General features: G+C 36.4%; 1 protein-coding gene across 7 annotated transcripts in view; it reads right to left on the reverse strand.

The window, feature by feature from the left end:
* The window catches only part of Cadm2 (cell adhesion molecule 2), a 965,502-nt gene that overhangs the window by 52,126 nt on the left and 891,102 nt on the right, over positions 1-22,274 (reverse strand). The window lies entirely within an intron of this gene.

The raw sequence follows: 22,274 nt of genomic DNA on the forward strand, positions 1-22,274 counted from the left end.
TACATTTTGGAGATTGGTTTTTCTTATGACCCTTGATATAATTTTGTACCAGTTTCTAGGCAATTTTTATTCATCAATTTGTAAACACAAGGAAAACATTTAAAATAAATTACTAGATTTTATGCTGATTAGAATATTGACAATTCAAATATTCCTTGTGTGGATTTGCTTCTATATGTTAGTATTTTATATTCCATGAGGGTTATGGATAAGCACAAGCTTAGAATCCTTTTATTTTTCTCATGTAATTTTGTAGTTTGCTTCTCAGCATTAATTTACAAATGCCAATCACAAAATATTATTCCACTACTTAAATTGAAGACAATATAAACCTTACTTTACCAAATTAAACACACAGATTTCAATTTCTGTAACCACTCAATGTCTCTAGGGAAGAAATCCCCTCTATTAAAATGTGGCGGATGCTCACAGTCAGCTAATGGATGGATCACAGGGCTCCCAATGGAGGAGCTAGAGAAAGAACCCAAGGAGCTAAAGGGATCTGCAACCCTATAGGTGGAACAACATTATGAACTAACCAGTACCCCGGAGCTCTTGACTCTAGCTGCATATGTATCAAAAGATGGCCTAGTCGGCCATCACTGGAAAGAGAGGCCCATTGGACACGCAAACTTTATATGCCCCAGTACAGGGGAACGCCAGGGCCAAAAAGGGGGAGTGGGTGTGTAGGGGAGTGGTGGTGGGTGGGTATGGGGGACTTTTGGTATAGCATTGGAAATGTAAATGAGCTAAATACCTAATAAAAAATGGAAAAGGAAAAAAATGTGGCAGTTAAGGGGTAGGGGAGATTGCATAGTGGATAAGAGAATTCACTGACTGACCAGGATCAGAACCTCTATGCAGATTCCACATAAAATCTGGATAACCGTTTCATCAGAGACAGACAGATCCCAGGGACTTATGGAACAGCCATTGTAGCTAATATGCTGAGCTCTCGGTGGAGTGAGAGATTTCTCTAACGGTAATATGGTGAAGAGTAATAAACAAGACTTCTGACACTGTCTTACATACGCCTCATGCACACATGCATGCACATACACACAGTTGACTGTGGATTTGTAACATGTAATCTCTAGCATATACTAATGAGTAAATAAATAATAGTTGGCAGTTAAATGATAATTTCCTTTAAATGAGTGATCACAGAATAATGATGTACGTCTTTCTAAAGTCAACACCAGCAATGGGACTCTTGGGAAGTTTTGAAGGTAGTCATTTGTTTCTAAACACACATATACAGCTACAAGTTATAAAATACTCTTCTGCTGTGGAATCTGAATTCAATACACATCCCACTTTTAAAAAGGCAAAGACACAGACTTCAAATCTCAGAACTACAAGATGCTCCTGAAAGTGAAGGTAGACTTTAATTTATTTTTTTTTTTTTATTCATAAGATCTAGACCAGGCATTACCTTAAGTAGGCCCTCCTTTTAACAGTTTTGGAACTGACTACTTCTCATAAAGGAAAGTGATTTTCAAATTGAAATCTAATTAAATTTGTATATTTAAAAGCTGGCTTAAAATAACTTCCAAGAAACCATGTTTTTAGTCTAAATTTAATATGGCAAAACCATTCAAACATAACCTTTATTCTTATGTTGTTCCCATAAACATGATGAGTCATTTCAGTAGGCTATGCCTCATGGAACATTGCAAATAAACTTGAGAATCAATTATGAGGAAATGGATGTTTTGCAGCTGGTGGCAACACTCAAAAGGAAAACCAAAGCTCCAGCGCCTGTGCTGATCTAATTAACAGCAGCTAGGCATCGAAACAGTGTGTCCTACAACAATTTAGAGTGAAACAAATTTCAGAAAAGATAGATATTTTCTTTTTAATGTCATTTATTTTTATTGTCTCTAGCATGGGTGGGATTTTTGCTTGCAACTTTTGTTATGTCTTTGCTTGCAAAACTATTATACCATTGTAAATATTCCTGTGTTCTGCTATGTGGCATATAGTTCTAGAAAGAGGCAAGGAATTCAACAGGTAAAGGTCTGTAATGAATTACTAGAGTGTAAGTTAGTGAAAACTTGTGAAGAAGAGTGGACTGTCAAGATGAGAACAAGCTGGAAGGAACATACTGGGAAATTAAGTAAACATTTTCTTCAGTAACACGCTTCAAAGAGAATGGCTAAGATTTGCAGCTCTTTCTTTTAACAAGTGCGATGAGTGAACATGAGATGATAATGGAGGAATGTTAGCCTGGATCTCCTCCCATTTTGAGGCTTTGGGAGATAAGCAGCAACGACAAGGTATAGAAAATATAGCAACAGTAGGATATGACAAACTATGTTATGTTTAATACATTTCCAGAAAAATTGTACCTGTTGGATAGTATTATGAGCTGAGTTCAAGGAGGACATTAATTTATATCCAGCTCCATTGTAAACCACCCTTTTCCACAGTGCTTGGGGACAGATATAGTTGGTTTAATTTAAATGCCACACAAAACCTGTGTTAGTGTCATACAACATACGGATACTACAGTGAAGGCTAAGCTATGAGTTTCCTATCATAACAAGGTTCTCACTCAGCTAGACTCATCACTACATACTTTAAGGCACAAGCGTTTAATGTAATAGGGAAAAAAGAAAATTCTGAACTAGTACTTGGGTTTTAACCTTCGTTAACAGAATGTGAATAGTTTACCTATTTCATGTAAACTGTTTCTGTGTCCACACCGTTAATGCATACCCCTAATTTTTAATCAAAGAGAAGAGCAGGTACACCACAATTTCCCAGTATGTGCCAATTACTCACTGAATAGAACTGTTGGCATTTGATTGGAAGTATCAGTGATACTTTTATATTAACTTGGATATATTCATGTCACTCCTGTAGTACATTTTCAGGATGGGTTTAAAAATTTTAAACCTCCTTCAAGCCATGGTGTGAGATTATAGTACCAAATCGGGATAATTCTCCAATTCTGTCATGAATCCTTATGTTCCTCACTTGGAAATAGTCATTCATTTCTGTGCTTTCCTATGGTGTTAAGCTCCATGGTTATTTCAAAGATGAAAAGTAAATTTGAGAAGACTCAATATTATTTACATATAAATCATGTACCGTAACCCATAGGTGTTGACTTAGATGATCAACTACTTAATAGGTGTAACAAATATGAGGTCTGCTTGTTGCTTATATGCAAATAGATCATTATAGTACCATAATAGAGCATCTGTCTCTGCAATGTGGAAAAGGTTACTAAAATAACATTTTCTAAAAAGAAGATATTAGACATCTAAAAATAACGTTATCTAAAAAGAAGATATTAGATACAGCATATGTAAACAAAAAAAGATCTTCAAGTTCAGGTGCCTATGAGACTGTAAGGAAATCTTCTTAACATCCCTAGAAAATATATATTTTTTAAAATCCATAGAAAACATGTATTTTGATTCTAGTCACCATTTTACCTAAAATGGAAGGATGCATATGTAAGTTCTTAGTGGAAGATTCTATTATAGGCCAGTATTAAGAAAGCTGAAATAAACAGAGTTTCTTCTATTTCTGTTTTATCAAAGTACTTCATGCTTCTAAGCGTCTTTAATATGCTTTGTGGCAAACAGTTTTCATGAAGGCATCAAAATTAATAAGATTTTTTGGTATCTAATTTAAGCCATTAAACCATTTTTATTGTTGTTAGAGATTTACTAGTTTATATCATGAATAACTGTGAAGTTAATACATTAAAGGCAATGCAAAATATAATTGCCCCAAATTATTCATAGTGTCCTAGTTTGTGCAAACCACAGACATGAAATACATTATTTGTGCTTGAAGATGTAATATACTAAGACACTATGAATAACATCTTTGTAGAAGAAAACATTGCTATGATTTTAAAATTCTGGTCATATTGAGAACAATAACTCATAAATGACAAAGAAGTAGATTTAAATTAATGATTCTCTGAGCCAGAAGAGTAAAAAGTAAAGTTTAGAGTGTGTAGAGTGTGTGTGTGTGTGTGTGTGTGTGTGTGTGTGTGTGTGTGTGTGTGTGTGTGTGTGTTAATGTGGATGGTTTGGGTTATGTAGGTTTTTAATTTTAGTTTTGTTGTTGTTATTGTTGTTATGGCTCAGGCTTGCCCTGAATTCACTAGATATCTCAGGTTGATCACTAGCTTGAAGCAACCATTCCATCTTCCTCTCCACTGTTCTAGGATTATAGGTATGAACCACAAAGCTTAGGTCAGAATATTCACTCAGGTAGAAAACTGCAGAAACCCGACCATAGATGCTCTGTATCAAGGGGAAATAGTTTAGATCTTGTGTAACAACTTTGGATCTGTTAAGGGAACAATCCAAATTGTTCACAATAAACAATGTGCTAATTTAAACAAGACACTAGAAAGTAGGCATTGCCCCCCTCCTCACCTTCTTCCATCCTTTCCCTAATTCAACCACAGGAATGCATGGCTTCTGACCATTGGTTGGGTGTAAATATCTGCATCTGACTCTTTCAGCTGCTTGTTGGGCCTGTAGGAGCACAGTCATGATAGACTCCTGTCTGTAAGCACACCATAGCCTCAGTAATAGTGTCATCCCTTGGAGTCCTCACTTGAGATGGGTCCCAATTTGGGTCTGTCACTGTACCCCCTCAGTTTCTTCTTCATTTTTGTCCCTGCAGTTCTTTAGACAGGAACAATTCTGGGTCACAGTTTTTGACTGTGGGATTGCAACCCCATCCCTCCAATTAAAACCCTGTCTTTCTACTAGAGATGGACTCTACAAGTTTCCTCTCCCCTCTCCCTGGTACAGGGCATTTCATTCCCTCAAAGGTACCTCCCTTTGAGTCCTGAGAATCTTTCATCTCCCAGGTCTCTAGTACATTCTAACCCCCCCCCCCCCCGCCACCTCCTACCTCCTGAGGTTGCCTGTTTCCATTAGAGTGCAACCCCTTAGGAAGACCAGTCATCTCAACTAACCTGAAGCCCCTAAATTTCTTAGACACTGAGCCACCAACCAGGCAGTATAAACCAACTGATATGAGACCCCTGACACATACAGCAGAGGACTACCTGAACTGGCCTCAGCGAAAGAAGATATGCCTAACCCTCAAGAGACTTGAGGCCCCAAGGTGTGAGGAGGTCTCCTGGGTTAGGGGTAAGGGGAGGGACATCCTCTTGGAGACAGGGGAGGAAGTAGGGGATTAAGAAAAGTCAGAGGGCAGACTGGAAGTGGGATAACCACTGAACTGTAAAAAAATTAAAGAAGAAAAAAAGAAAAAAGAAAGACAGTGGGCATTGCTTTCTGAAGGCTATCTTCACTGAAGCTGTTCAGAGAAAACTAGACTCTAACCTAAGACACACACTATCACATTCATAAATGTATGCAACATAATTGCTCAAGAAATTGAAATTTTATCTTTTATCTAATACAATGAGAGTTATTAGTGGGAGAGGGAAATCCAAGAAAATTAGGGTAAAATAGGAGTAAAAAAGAAGCTGAGGAGGAGGGCGATCCCATAGGAAGACTAGCATTTTCAGCTATCCTGGACCCCCCCCCCCCCGAGATCTCTCAGACCCTAAGCCACCAATCAGGCAGCATACATTAGCTCATATGAATCTCACAACACATATACAGATGAAGACTGCCTGGTCTGGTCTCAGAGAAGATGTACCTCAACCTCAAGAGACTTGGGGCCCCAGGGAGTGGGGAGGTCTGCTGTGGTGGGGTTGGGAGAGTGGGGACATGCTCTTGGACAAAAGGCCTGGGGGGAATGGGATGAAGAACAGTTGGAGGGAGGACTGAGAGGTGGATAACAACTGGACTGTAAAGACAGAACAATAACAATAATAACATTTTAAAAAGAAACTTTGAAATATTGATTGTTAAAGCATTCCATAAGAAATAGCTTAACTTGGTGTTGAGCCAAAAATCAGATGCTGAACCAAAATGGAACCATGAATTGCTAAAAGCATAGTTACTAGTAGACATTTCTAAGGATTGCTGAGCAGGCATTCTGGGAAATGGAGTAGGATCAGGAGGAGGTGGAAGAGGAAGAGGCAAATAAGAGAGGGTGAGAAGGATGGGGAAAAGAAGGAGTAGGAGGATGGGGGGAAAGAATTTTACATTTCATGACCAGCTGAATTGAATAGGAGGGAGAAGCAGATAAGATTCATCGACTTCATAACTTTGCCTTCAAATAACACTTGTTTTGTCACAATAAATGTATATTTGATGCAAGTGTGAATTAGAAGGCTTTTTAAAAAATTGAAAGTTTATCGAAAACAGGAACCTATGATATGCCATGAACACCTTAAATATTGAGAATGGAATAAAAAATAATGGGATACTGTTACAAAATACACTACCTAACAGCTGGGAGCCCAAGCCTTTCCATTTAAGAGAGCTTGAGAGCTCAGGCCTTTAAGGTAAGCCTTATAATGTTGCATGTGAATCGCTGAGAGTAGTATCCATTTAAGAAACTTATTTTAAAATTTCAATTATATTTTACTTAGTGTGTGTGTATTTGTGTGTCTGTGTGCCTGTATGTGTCTGTATGTGTATGTCTGTATGTGTTTCTCTGTGTATATGTTTGCCTAGGTCTATGTATCAATGGCCACATAAATAGGTCCAAGGACAATTTGCAGGAATGAGTATTGCCTTTCTCCCATGTATATCTCAGGGGTTGGATTTGGATTATCAGTCTTGGAGGCAGGCAATTTACATACTAAAATACTTTGCCATTGAAGAGTGTTAGATCATTCACACTGACTCTGATAGTCTGCTTTAGTGATAAAAGCATAAAGATCATGTTTTTGAGAAGGGAGCTCATTAGGTAGATAGGCAATTCTTTTCACAATAACTAGAGTTAAATCAAAGAGCTTGTGTAATATGTCTATGGGTCACAAAAGAATTGTGGTTGTAATTAAGAAAGCATGAATTTAATAGAACTTTCTAATCTGTGAATATGGTGTGTTAACTAATCATAAGCTGCTAAATAAGCATCAAGGATGGGGAGGTCAAAGAATGGGAAGCTTGCATGTTAATTAGGAATCCAGCAAACAGCGTCATTGATTCTATGGATCCACAGATTTGCCTGTTCAAAAGACATAGAAATGTGGTTAAGTTGCTTATTTGAGAGTCATGTACTCACCAGGCAAACACAGACGTGATAAGGCATGCCTTACATTTATATATTCCCTTCCTTTACATATAGGCCTTTATGATTAATAATTGCTATTCCAGTTACTTTAAGATCAAGAAAAAAAGTCTTAGGTTGAATTAGGAAATCAAGATCCAGCTTCTGGATATTATAAATAAGGCTGCTATGAATAGAGTGGAGCCTGTGTCCTTATTACATGTTCGAGCATCTTCTGAGTATATGCCCATGAGTGGTATTGCTGAGTACTCAGGTAGTACTGTGTGCAATTTTCTGGGGAACTGCATGACCAATTTCCAGAGTGCTTGTACCAGCTTGCAATCCCACCAGCAATGGAAAAATGTTCCTCTCTCTCCACATCCTCACCAGCATCTGCTGTCACCTGAGTTTTTTATCTTAGCCATTCTGACAGGTGTGAGGTGGAATCTCAGGGTTGTTTTGATTTGCATATCACTGATGACAAAGGATGTTGAACATTTCTTAAGGCGTTTCTCAGTCATTCGGTATTCCTCAGTTGAAAATTCTTTGTTTAGCTCTGTACCCCAATTTTTAAAAATAGGGTTATTTGTTTCTCTGGAATCTAACTTCTTGAGTTCTTTGTATATATTGGATATTAGCCCTCTATTGGATGTAGGATTGGTAAAGATATTTCCAAATCTGTTGGTAGCCTTTTTGTCTTATTGACAGTGTCCTTTGCCTTACAGAAGCTTTACAATTTTATGAAGTCCCATAGCCAGAAGCTGGAAGGAACACAGATGTCCCTCAACAGAGGAATGGATGCAGAAAATGTAGTACATTTACATAGTGGAGTACTTCTCAGCTATTAAACATAATGAATTTATGAAATTCTTAGACAAATGGATGGATCTAGAGGATATCATCCTGAGTGAGGTATTCCAATCACAAAAACAAAACAAAACAAAACAAAAAAACCCACAAATAATATACACTTTACTGATAAGTGGATATTAGCCTAGAAGCTCAGAATACACAAGATACAATTCACAAACCTCATGAAACTCAAGAAGAAGAAAGACCAAAGTGTGGATACTTTCAGCCTGCTTAAAAGGGGGAACAAAACACCCATGGAAGGAGTTACAGAGAAAAAGTATGTAGTAGAGACTAAAGAAATGACCATCCAGAGACTGACCCATCTGGGTATCCATCCTATATACAGTCACCATCCCCAGACACTCTTGTGGATGCCAACAGTGCTTCCTGACAGGAGCCTGATATAGCTGTCTCCTGAGAGGCTCTGCCAGTGCCTGACAAATATAGAAGTGGATGCTCACAGTCATCTTTTGGACTGAGCATAGGGTTCCCAATAAAAGAGCTAGAGAAAAGACCTAAGGAGCTAAAGAGGTTTGCAGCCCCATAGAAGGAACAACAATGTGAACTAATCAGTACCCCCAGAGCTCCCAGGACTAAACCACCAACCAAAGAGTACACATGGTGGGACTCATGGCTCTAGCTGCATATGTAGCAGAGGATGGCCTAGTCAGACATCAATGAGAGGAGAGGCCTTTGGGCCTGTGAAGGCTCTATGACCTAGTGTGGGGGAATGCCAGGGCCAAGAAGTATGAATGGGTGGATTGTTGAGCAGAGGGTGAGGGTATAGGAGAAGGAGGCTTTTTCAAAGGGATAACCAGGAATGGGGATAACATTTGAAATGTAAATATAGAAAATATCCAATAAAAAAAAAGAAAATCAAGATCTATGGATACTTGTGTTTCCTCTTCTAAGTTCCTTTGAGTGGCTCATATTACTGTCCACTCATATGTTTCTAACTTATTTACTATCAGGTTCATCCTATAAGGACTCTCAGAAATTACAACATTTACAATCTTGCAACCAGACTGCTATCAACACAAAAACGTTCAATCATCATAGATGGAGAAAACAAGATACTCTATGGCAAAACGAAATTTAAACAGTATCTAGCCACAAATCTAGCCTTACAGAAGATGAACCACCAACCAGGGAGCCTGCATGGGACTGACCTAGGTACTCTGAATATATATTATAGCTGTGTAGCTTGTTCTTCTTGTGGGACCCTTAACAATAGGAGCAGGGGCTGCTTCTGACTCTTTTGCCTGCCTTTGGGACCCTTTCCCCTTACTGAGTTGTCTTAATAGACAAGGAGTGTTTGGTTTTACTTGATATGACATGGCTGGTTGATATCCACCAACCATCAGATAGCCATCTGAAGTAAACAGGAGGAATGGGCTTGTGGGAGGGTATGGGCTGGGAGGAGAGAAGGGAAGGGAAACTGCAGTCAAGATGTAAAATTAAACAACAACAACGAATAATGACTGAGTAATAATAATAATGCCAAACTTCATGTTTCTTTTAACAAAATTAAGTTAAGTTATAGTTATGAAAATGCTTTGAAACACTTTCACTGAGATATTATCCTTAAGTCTTAAAAGTACATCTATGCCTAGGTAGTAGAGTTTATATTGTGCTCTATATTTGGTGTCACATGGCTTCAGTGTATTTGAAGACCTAAGACTCCAGCTGCAACTTAAACAAAATGGTTTTATTTTAAAGTCAACCTGAGTGAAAGGAAGAAAGTAATAAATTTGTTCTTGAATCAACTCAGAGAAGCAGAGGGCAAAGCTGTCACAACTCCACACACATAATGCCGCTCCAACTGACCACGAATTACTCAGCACTTCTGGTTATAGGATGAGGCTCTCAGAACTGGGAAAGGAGGCAGTAAGAATGTTACTAAGCAAGGAAGCATTATAGACACCTATTATAAAGGAAAGGGCTTTAATGATAATGAATTAGGGAGTCATTGGCTTTATGATTTGTTTAATGAATTTCTAAAATCAGATATGAAAGAAAAACCATTAAAAAAATAACCATAGATGTCTTTTAGATTTAAAAATATTCCCGAGAACCTGCAATCCCTTCCAGCACATGGGAGGCTGGGTCAATAAGAACACAAGTTTAAAGCTAGCCTTCTTGGCTATATAAGAAAACCATGTACAAAACATATTCTGTCTCACTCTCTTGCTTTTTCCATATATATAATAAAAATGTTTATGAGTATAATATCTATGGTTTGTATATTATGTAATATACATATATTAATATATTCACACACACACACACACACACACACACACACACACACACACACACATATGATAAAAATGGGTTTCCAGCTAGGCCTAAGTGAGTTGCATAGAAATTATGAACAAAATATTTGTTGAATTTTATAACAATGAAATATGAAGTTTGAATACTTACAGCACAATTCAAACTCAGTCCTCTAGTCTCTGTGTATCTATAAGAGTGTAAGGCGGTGCTCTGCACATGCCTGGGTGTTCCCATGAGGAATATATATTATTACCTTTACTAACTTGACTTACTTTCCTTTTTAGAAATGTTTTCTTTATTATTTATGTGTGTGCACGCGCGCGCCGTGTGTGTGTGTGTGTGTGTGTGTGTGTGTGTGTGTGTGTGTGTGTGTATACATGTATATGTGTATGTACTTGTGGGTGTGTGACTGAAGCACACACATGGAAGTCAGGGGACGACTTTTAGGAGTTGGTTCTTCTCTGACACTGTGGGACCTAGGGTCAGGTCATCAGGCTTTATAAATAAGTAACAGGTAAATGCCTGAAATTTCCCTTTCAATTCAATTTGATTTACTAAATTAATGTTTGTTTTGCATAGATATAAGCATGTTTTAGACAATATATAATGTTTCTGTGAATTTTAATTTCTAATTTACAACTAGCTCTAATATCTTCTGTCTGTGAGAATACTGGAACATTTACTTAGAACCAAATCCATAAGGAACATGCATAGCGCAATTCTAAAAAATGAATTAAAAGAACGTCAAATTTAAGCCTTTAAGGTATGTGCTACATCCTGCAATGCTTTCAATTAAGAGAATCTTAAAATATTTCAAGAAAATATTTTTTGTGGTTTTCTCTGTTATTTTTTCTGAATCATGGAATTTCAATTAGCGCAAAATTAGAAATACAAACTGATATTTATTTATGATGGAAAAGAACACCTGCCACAGTTTTCTTATAGAAGAAACCAAGATAACAGGGTGCTATGTCAGATCTTCTGACTGTGGTCATATAAGTTTCTGGGCTAATAGCCACTTATCAGTGAGTGCATATCATGTGTGTTCTTTTGTGATTGGGTCACCTCACTCAGGATGATAGCCTCCAGATCCATCCATTTGTCTAAAATTTCATAGATTCATTGTTTTTAATAGCTGAGTAGTACTCCATTGTGTATATGTACCCCATTTTCTGTATCATTTCCTCTGTTGAGGGACATCTGGGTTCTTTCCAGCTTCTGGCTATTATAAATAAGGCTGCTATGAACATAGAGGAGCATGTGTCCTTATTATAAATTGTAATCTTTTAATATATTTAATAATCTGTCAGATTATTAAAATGATAAAAATATTTTAACCGTTTTAAAATTTTCATGCAAAATGTTACATATCATTATGGGATTATTCTTTTTTTCCATTAATTAATTTATTTATTCACTTTATATCCCAATCACAGTCTCCCTTTCTCTTCTCCAGTCTCACCTCACATAGACCCTCCTCCATTCCTCTCTCCCCTTCTTCTTCTTTGAGAAAGGGAATCCCCTTGGATACCAATCTACTCTGGCACATTAAATCATTTTTAGGACTAGGCACATCCTTTTCCACTGTGGTCAGACAAGGCAGCTCCATTAGGGAAACAGTATACACAGGCAGTAAATAGTCAGGAACAAATTTCCATCCTCACCACACTCCAGTTTTGTGGTATCTCAATGAAGATCAAGCTACACATCTGCTGCATATGCAGGGGAGGGTGAGAGCAAGGTCCTGCCCATGTGCACTGCATATGCAGGGGAGGGTGAGAACAAGGTCCTGTCCATGTGCACTCTTTGGTTGGTTGTTCAGTCTCTGGGAGCCTCCAAGGCTACTACTTAGGGTCTGTTGATCTTATTGAGGAGTCCTATCTCATTATGGGATTGTTTTCAAATCATTATGTTTAAAGACATAGTATACTTTCTTATCTAATATATTCTGATTCATAACCTTTTTCTCAGTGTCTTTCTTCTTCATGTTACACACATTCTTTTGCCCTTCCTCTGTCATAACCATATATGTATTTTATCATCTCTGCGCCTGTTTTCTAACATTTTAGATTTTATCCATATTTATGTCTTATAATTATCTAAAGATACAGGATATAAATGACTTTGTTTACATTTATATTCATTTATACACACACAAACACACACACACATACTATAGGCTAGGAACTGTGTATGACACATTACTATTGTATTTATAAATTTAATCATCTGACTCAATACTAACTTTCTAGACCAATTAATCTGTATCTGAAAATCCCTTAATTTCATATTTTGGTTAAAAGATTACATTGTGTAAATATATTATAGTTTAAAGTGTCTATTCTTCTGTTGATTAGTAGTCATCTATTGATTACCATCAAGGCTGGCTCCATTTCTTGCTTGAACAGATTGAGATTGAAAATAGATGTGCAAGTGTCTCTGTGGTAGAATTTGTTTTCTATGGGATTCTGATTAAAATATTGCTGGTGGGTCACATGAACTTTTGCTTTTGACAAAAAATAAATGGTCAAACACTGCAGAATATTGCTCCTATTTAAAAACTGCCAGCTATCACACTGATAACACAGAAGAATAAAGCCATTTTATCATTTAGACAAGTCTAAATATTTGGTGAGAAATCCCATAAACACTAATACTTGTGAGTGTGCCATTATTTTAAGTAACTTCTATAAGTTACAACATCTACTTTTAATAATCACAGTGTTGGCATCATTCTTTTTCACTCTTTCATACACATCTAACCTTTTGGTGTTATGACACATCATTGTCATCTGCAAATTTTGTTGGAGAATTTACAAGGCAAACCGAACAAATTAAAACAAGCTTCATAATGCCTGAAGTAAGTGTACAGCTTTGTGTTGGGTCACATTTGCAGCTGTTATTGTAATTTGTGAAAGATTATACTGCTCTAAGTGAGAACATAACTACAGTCCCAGATGATAGGCACTCGATAGTCATGCTTCTAATCACATTATTTTGTTCTAGTCATTTTCATCCAGCTAAAAATGCATCTCCTATAACCTGAAATCTTCTCCCTGTTGTCTACACTTCATGGTGCTGGAAGGTTCTATGAAGGTCGCTGAAGAACAGAAGTCATCAACATGCTTACTCAATGGTTTATGCTGCGTGTAGCAAAGCTAACCAGGCAGGAAAGATGTTCCAAATGGTGCCATAGTGTCATGATTGTTATGGGATAACAGCTTTCTGATTGTATTTGACAGTTTCTTTACAAAACGTAATTCATGCCTGGTAACACAAACCTGTTCAAAAGCTCACTACTGGAAAATAACAAAACAAAACAAAACAAAACAAAACAAAGAAAACTAGACAGATCCAAGAGGGAACTACCTTTGTTTTACTTATCAAACTGCTTATACATATTTTTATATCAATAGATTAATAGTGCTTTCAACCTAGTCAAAGAAGATTGTGTTTGTAGAGATCTTTTCTTATATAAAGACTCATAACTACTCAAAGTACTGAGAATAAGTCACTTTGAGTGATCATTCATAAAAGGTGTCTGTCTATTAGTCTCTCTTCTCTGCCAAGGCTTAAGAAAGATCTTAGAAGAAAGCAGGAAGGACATGAGAACTGACCAATGAGAAGGAATGCACTGAAGTGTAGTGGAATTCGTAAAGTCAGCGTGGTTATTAGGAGAAAGATATAAGAACTGAACGAGCTCAGGTCAGTCAACATGAAGGTCAGTATGGATGGCAAAGCTGTTCGTGAGGCTTCACTCCATTCTCAGGAGCTATTAGCAATTGATGTCTTCATAAGAAGGAAAGTTCTTTGGAATGTGGCTACTGTTAGGCTGCCTATATTTTATTGGACATTCCCCATCTATATACATGCAGCCAGGATTACCTAGACTTTGTGCAATGTGGTAAGAAAAGAAAGAAAGGTCTTGAAGACTAGAGAGGGAAGTATTAGAGACCTATCAGAAAGAATGGAAGGGGCATAGGGTTAGATATGAACAAGATAGATTGTATGCATCCATGAACATTTTAGAATAAATTAAGAATATTCTATAAAAAGGATGAGTTCTGTATTTCAACAGGACTGGAAGATAGTGTTTGTTGAGGATGTAAACTTTGACTTAGGCATGGTGAAATTACTGTTCATCTGCAAAAACAGAACTCAGTGTGGAAATGTGACAGGGGGTCAGATGTGCTTTGCCATCACATCTGGACCTCAATATTTGCATTTCCCATGAGTGACGTGTTACAGAGTGCTTAGGTGCATACATAACGAGAACAAACAACTGGGAAAATAAGCACATGAATAACTGCAGTAGGAACAGCAATGGCCAGATGTCTGGGAAACGGTGACATAAATAAAAACAGACAATACACAAACACATGAGACCAGCCTTATATTAAAGTTACCTTGCAATAGTAATCCGGATTTCATTCATTTTAACTTTCAGACTTTCCAAATTTAAAGTTTGCAATAGTGTCTTAGAATTTAGTTATGTTGCAGAATTTAGAACTTCTTCAAATCCTTTCGCATTGCAGAAAAATTGTAACCCAAGTTACCAATTGAAATACTCAAATGAAGTACTATAGACTCTGAAATTGATGGAAACTCATTGTGAAAATGTGAGACAGATCACGTTTCATAGAATTCAAGAATTGATGGCTGTCAGGAGAACAACAGAGTTGGATACCTCAGGAGTGAAAATGGACCCTAAAGGTTGCTGACAAGTTCCCTTGTGCTCAAGTCCAAGACTGGATAAAGAGAAAAGGAGGGCCAAACTATATATAAACTGTCACCTCTCTGCTTCCTTACTGAGATGCAGTGTCACCTGCTGGCTCCTAAGCCTGCTGCCACAGCTTGAGCACCTCTTAGCACCAGACCACCCCATGCCAATGGACTATGCTCACTTATAGCTCAAACATTGCATTCCTCGTGGCTTTTGTCAAATATTTTGTGACAGTGAGGGGATAACCCATTTAAAGGAACAAGACACGCTGAAGGGTCAGTGGTTTGGAGCCAATACCACTCTTGCAGAGGACTTGTGTTCAGTTTTTAACACACAATGGTGAGAAATAAGGTTGGTTTCAGGGGAAGTTGACACTTATTGGCCTCCTTAGACACTGTTGCTCAAGAATATACAACCAGAAACAGAAACACTCGTATATGTAATTAAAAATAAAACAATTAAAAACATAAATATAAGGTAGGATAATGATCCAGATTAAAGAGCATCCATTTATTTTAATCTGAGGCAGAACAAGGTTGAATTCAACCTGACTAGGAAGTAAGGCTTCGTTTTTTAAATTTAATTTAATTTATTTTTTAATTGGTTATTTGATTTATTTACATTTCAAATGTTATTCCCCTTCCCAGTTTCCACTCCACAAACCCCCTTTCCCCTCCCCCTCCCCCTGCCTCTATGATGGTGCCCCCCATCCACCCACCCTCTCTTGCCTCAGCAGCCTGACCTAATGTTCCTCTATCCCGAGTCATCAAACCTCCACAGGGCTAAGGGCCTCCCCTCCCGGTGATGCCAGGCTTCGTTTTTTAGTTCCTGCCTTACTTGTGGTTAATAACGCCTGTGATAAAACACCATGACCAAAAGCAGCTTGGGGTTATACCTCCACATAACTATTTATAGTGACTGAAAGTCAGAACAGGAATTCAGTCCGGGAAGGAACCAGGAGGTAGGAGCTAATGCACAGACCATGGAGCCATGCAGCTCACTGGCTTGCTCCTTGTGGCTTGCTGACCTTGCTGTCTTATAGAATCCAGTGACAATACCACTCACAATGGGATGGGGCTCTCTTCCTATCAATAACTAATTAAGAAAATGCAGAACAGACTTGCCTATAGCGTGATCTTATGAAGGCGTTTTCGTGTATGGGGTTCCCTCTTCTTAGATGATTCTAGCTCATGGAGATCTAAAACTATCCAATACAGTTCCCCAAAAGAATATCAAGAAGTCATGTCCAGGTAAACCTATTAACAATTTTAGAAAATGACTTGCTCTCTAGTATCAGAACATCAAGCATATCAGAGAATTGGATTTCATTCTCAGTTAAAAAAAAAAAAACAACTTAAAATTCTATTAAGGGTAATTAAAACTATTTGTCCTTTAAACAGGTAAAATGCCACAGTCACAATTTCTAGCAAACAGATAAACTCCAAAGGGAAAACAAACAGAAGAATTTTTATTTACATGACTTTTTTTAATGGGCAACATGACTGAATTAATAACATGTGCATACCTTTAACTTCATCAAAGAAAAATCAGATTGTGTGCTAAGGGCTAGGATTGCAGTTGCTAAGATCTTTCAAGACAGTGATTGCATTTTCAGAAAAGCTATTATTTCAGAGCTGAAAATTATTTGTCTATGTGATGTTGAAATTCTCTTAATGGAAAGAAAACTAATAAGACATATTTGCATAATTTTGTATTAATTTACTGGTAATTAATTTGCAGATCCTTTCTCTCCTTGTAGTGAAGATCTGGCAACCATTTTACTCCACACAAGTAAAGGAATAAGTAAACAAACAAACAAACAAAAATCAAACAAACACAGGTAGCAGAGGCTTAGAGACTTTGCACTCATACAGGGAGATTTGAAGATAATTTACCAATGCTCTCCCTACTCAATGAATTCTGCATGCAAAAAGAGTCACATTATTTTTTCATGGAAAGTGACCTACTAAAATAACAAAGGATATATTTTTGTAAATGCCTCTCTCTTCAATAACCAGCCAGTCCTACAAATTTTCATCACCAACCTACCACCATATAGTGCTGGTATCTTCACAATTAGTCTATAAGAATGAAACGGCATATCAAGGAGAACTATGAAACCAGTTATTCACTGCCAATTATTAGCCAATTACTATTTTTCTGTTACACACTTGTATGATGGAGTGAAATGAAACATATAAGTAAGGGTTGACCTCTTACCATTTGTTAAACAAGTATAACTTCAGGACCTGTCTCTGTTTTTGGTTCTGAGTGCAATCTCCAGTCCTATCTACATTATGTTTTCCCCAGGATGTCTCTACATTGCTGCACTATGATCCTTTTGAGCATCACAGAAGTCAAGTAAGTGGAAAGGTATTAGAAGGCAGAACAAAGGTCTTATTCGAATCTTACTTCTCTGAAGGTCCTCACTGAGGTAAGATTCTGAAACTGCCTGTGACCTCCGGCAATGTCAGTACTATTCAAACTGGACCTCTTCTGTTTCCAGATCTTTCAGAGCAACTATAGTCTCTTCCTTTTGCCATTTTGACATAGTTCTAAAAGGATTTTGCTGCACTTTTGTGTTCATTTTGTACTGTTTCTCCAAACTAGGCACACACTACAGCTGAAAACAAATGACTTCCAGGGTGTGTGGCACTGGACAGTCAATCAGTCGGTGTGCTCTTCTCTGAGAAAAGCCAACTTCCTGCTCTCAGTTTTCCTCTGTTGTTCCTAGTTCTTGGAGCCCTGGGAATATACATAGAGGTAACATTATATGAGCTGAACAGATAGAGTTAAGAATATTTGTATATTAAGAATATATGTATCTGAAAGGGAGTGAGGAGTGGTTTGTGGGAGGGTTTGGAGGGAGAAAGTTCAGGGAGAAATGGTATAATTAAGTTATATTCTCAAAAAATAAAAAAGTGTATTAAATATTTTTATACTGGACATTTTTCTTCTGCTTTCTCCCCATATATTTAATAAAATATTTTAGTCATTTCCTAAAGGTGTTTATTTGTGTCAGAATCAGCATTTTTGGAATTTCCACATAAGTACTGATGAGACTAAAACTGCATAAACATTATTTCCACGTTTTTTCTTGCTCTGTAATCATCTTACACGTGCTTCACACCGGCTAGCTCAAGAAGCCTTTAATTTTCTGACCACAGACTAACATAAATGAATACTGGAAGCGAATAAGAGCATCTTTGAGATCTAGAGCAATAGGAAACTACTATATTATCGAAGCCAAAGCAGTTTAAAGTTTTACAATTATCTGGGCACTCATTGCAATTCCACAAACTCCCCAAAGTTAATAGATTTTATGAGACCCTTTTCAGAAGTCATGCTTTGTGGCATTTGGATTTATTTGTTGTCCTGGCTAAAAGTTTCAGCTGAAGCTAAGGTCATCTTCTCCCTCAAAGTTGGCGTAATTAGTATCAATTCGGTGTTTCTCTGAGCTTACATTTCAGTTATTAACCGTGCTTCATGCAGAGTGTCAAAGCAACAGGAGCACCGCTGCCAATCTCTCCAGCTTCAAAGGCACAGCTCCTAATTTAATTCATCCGTTAGTAAGAAATATGCAGCCTGTATAGTTTATTAATGACTTTAAAAGTAATTTCAGAGATGGTATAGAAATATATATTCATATACGAGTCATGCATCCCAAATATGAAACTGTGGATCACATATGTCTTTTTAGCATGAGTTCTTTAAAAGCAATATGCTTTCTGAAATAAGTGAGGCATAACTTTAATATTTACACAAATAAGAATATATATAAAATTTGAATTTATACAGAACTTAAGAAAAATCGATTAAGGAATCTTTAGTTTCTGAGAGGTTGTATTGGAAGAAATACTTGTAACTTACCGGTTTGTATTAAATCAAGAATTTACTACCATACAATCACATAAGATATTCTTAAACTCATACATGAAAATGAAAAATAGTCCCATTAACTTAAAATACATGAACTAGTATAAAAATGAATTGGTTTGCATTTATGTAAGTCAAATAGAGAGGCAAGGTCAAAATAACATGCCTTAAAGCATGCCTTAAAGCATTTGCTGTCTTATAGGAGGGAACCCATAATAACAGTCTGAGAAAATATAATATAGCCTATATGTTCACTGTCATTATGGAATGGTACTGGGATAAATATAGACACAGATTTTTCTGTATTATAATTTATAAACTCTTATATTTTCTGTTACATTTCATAAAAGCCAGTAAAGATAGAAAACTTTCAAACTTAGAGGACAAGTTTACATGAATCAGAATTAAATTCTTCATTTCATTTTAGAAATGATAAAAAAAAGTGATGTGCATCCCTCTTCCATATGAGATATGCTACAAAACTCAGCAATTAACCCTCAGCTAGCAATCCTAATCATCCATGTAGTGGCTGCAGTGCAATGTAGCAGTAGTGGAACCAAAAGAATCTGTAACAATAGAAGACATGAACTGTTTATATATGTGTGTACATATTATATATATATGTGTGTGTGTGTGTGTGTGTGTGTGTGTATGCACATGTGTACATGTGATATATATATACATATGTATACATATATACACATATATGTGTATATATATATGTACATATATGTTATTTTGTTTTCATTATGAATCATCAAAAAAGAAACCACTTCAGAATATAGATGCAGTTCAAAGACTCAAGAAACAACATCATCTTTTATAGTAGGTCTAAATACCAAAACCTGTCTTTATAAACAGTTTTTTAGATACAGGCAGACTGTCTGGATAAGAAATTATTACTTAATTTTTGTCAAGTAAAGAAAAATAAAACCAAACATATTGGCACTTAATTTTAAAAGCTCACAACACCATGCAAATTGTTTTTTATTACTACCATAAAAGCAGAAACATTTTAAATTGCTAAACACCCATAATAAATGCTCATAAACAACTTCTTGATTTGCACACTTTGAGACTTAACTGTGTCAAAATGATATATTCTTGACATTCTTAATGCTCTATTTGAGTGAGTTTATTTTGACTAATTCAGAACTGTCATGATTGTGAGACAATCATTCTTTGTTATGGCTCAATCTCTTTTTGTCTTATCCTGACAAATGTTTATCTCATTATATTCTTCTATTTAAAGCCATTTATATAATAAAGAAACAAGCAAATACTTATGAAAATAAGAAGAAATGATTGAAGGTATACAGGGTCTAGAACCTATGCACACCCACAGGTTTTACACAGTACACATATATAGGAATAACAACAAAACACATTTAAAATAATTGATTTAAACCAGTTTTAATTGAGTAAATGCTTTTGGTGCTAGTTTCAAATGTATATAACTTTTTCTGTTTATAATACTCAAACTTTTTATGTAACATATGTATATATATTCAAGTGTGTGTGTGTGTGTGTGTGTGTGTGTTGGTTTGAATAGTAATGGCCCTCATAGCCTCATTTATTTTTGTGTTTGAATGGTTTATCATAGAGAGTGGTAACTATTGGGAGCTGTGGTCTTGTTGGAATAGGTATACCCTTTTCAAGGGAAATGGGTCTCACTGGAGGCACACTTTGAGCTCTGAGAAGCTCTAATCTGGCTAGTGTGTCTCAGTCTTCACTTCTACTGTCTGAGGGCCAAGATGTAGACCTCCTTGTTCCTTCTCACATGCCTGCCTGCAAGCTGCCATGCTTTGTACCATCATGATTTTGGACTAAACTTCTAAAACTGTTAAGTTAGCCCTAATTAAATGTTTTTCTATTTAAGGTTTGCCATGTTGATGGTGTCTGTTCACCTCAATGTAAACCCTAACACAGACATACACACACACATACACATACACATGCACACGCACACGCACACATTTTGTCTGAATATTCATCTATTTGAATTCTATTACCCTGGTAGATCTAGAGATTGACACATGAGAAATGACAAGTTGGTGAGTGTGAATCCTTCTTGACTAGAATGTATGTTGTCACCTTTTACCATTTGATGACAGAAGTAGAAGTTACTATATAAGGAGTAGGCCTTTACCATATACCAAATCTTTTCTACCAGTACTCAAAGAAATTTATTTCTTTACGATTTAACACTTGCTCAGGTATATGATTCATCAAATAAAGCTTTTCCTTGTATAATTAAGATGGTTTTCAATGTTATTCTCATAGGTAACGCATTTGCCACAACAAGAGATAAAATGATCTCAAGGTCATGACCTAGATGACTTGGAGACAGTTTTGAGACTCTTCATTTACATATAATTACTCTTCTTTAAATTTATTTAAAATTTCATGTTTATCATGTCTGGGATAGAACAGTCCAGATAATAGCCATGATTCTTGTACTTACATGATACAATTTAGGAGATTTCAAGATATTCTGTTTAATCCTAATAAAATCATATGTATTCAGTTTATTTTATATTACACTCAGTGAAAGGAATGAAATGAAAAATGAGAGAATTTTGCAGAACGACTTTACTCTTTCCCTGGGGGTTCTCAGTTTTTCTTAGTTTTATTGTTAATCCTCTTAATCGCCATTATTTCAAAACATTGAATAACAAATTACCCACAAATATAATATTCACATAAAAAAACATCAGAATTGAGTAGCAGTTTGCAAGACCTCCATATCCCAAAATGTACAGAGGAAAACACTCACAGTACTAATTACATACTAATACATTATTTAACTCTTTCTCCCCTGAATATGGACTTGACTAATAGTGGTGTAGGTGACCTTGGTTCCTTTTCTAATCTCCTGATTGATGTTAGTTCAAATGAAAAGAGAAAAAAAATGAGGATTAAGCAAACATTCATTTTCTTCTGTGTATGTCTGTTTATGTACATATGTGTGTGTTTTAATGTCACACAAAACACATGGTATACTCAGGCACATGTTCTATTGTTTTACATCTTACTGCATTCTAAATGTTTACTTCTATGTTTAAATAGGAAAATATAAGATGATTTTTTATGTGTGTGTATGAATGTCATTTTAATTTTCTTTTATTACTTATGAGGTAATGTTTCTCCCTTCTGTTTCCTCCTTCCAAATTCTCACATGTAATTCATAATTTTCGCTCCTTCAAATTCATGGCCTCTTTTTTTATCAGCTGTTACTTCATAAATATATGAATTTGTATGCACATATATTCCCATTTAATATTCCCATAAGTTCATGTAATGTTACTTTATGTATGCTTTTAGGGCTGATTGTAATGTTCTTCCCTAGGGAGGGCCACCTCTCCACTCCAACTTCCCTCATTTGCATGTAGTTCTTGGTGAAATGTTGAGGCTCTATGGGCTTTTTCCT

This window comes from Mus musculus, chromosome 16, assembly GCF_000001635.26.
Source record: "Mus musculus strain C57BL/6J chromosome 16, GRCm38.p6 C57BL/6J".
NCBI classification, from domain to species: domain Eukaryota; kingdom Metazoa; phylum Chordata; class Mammalia; order Rodentia; family Muridae; genus Mus; species Mus musculus.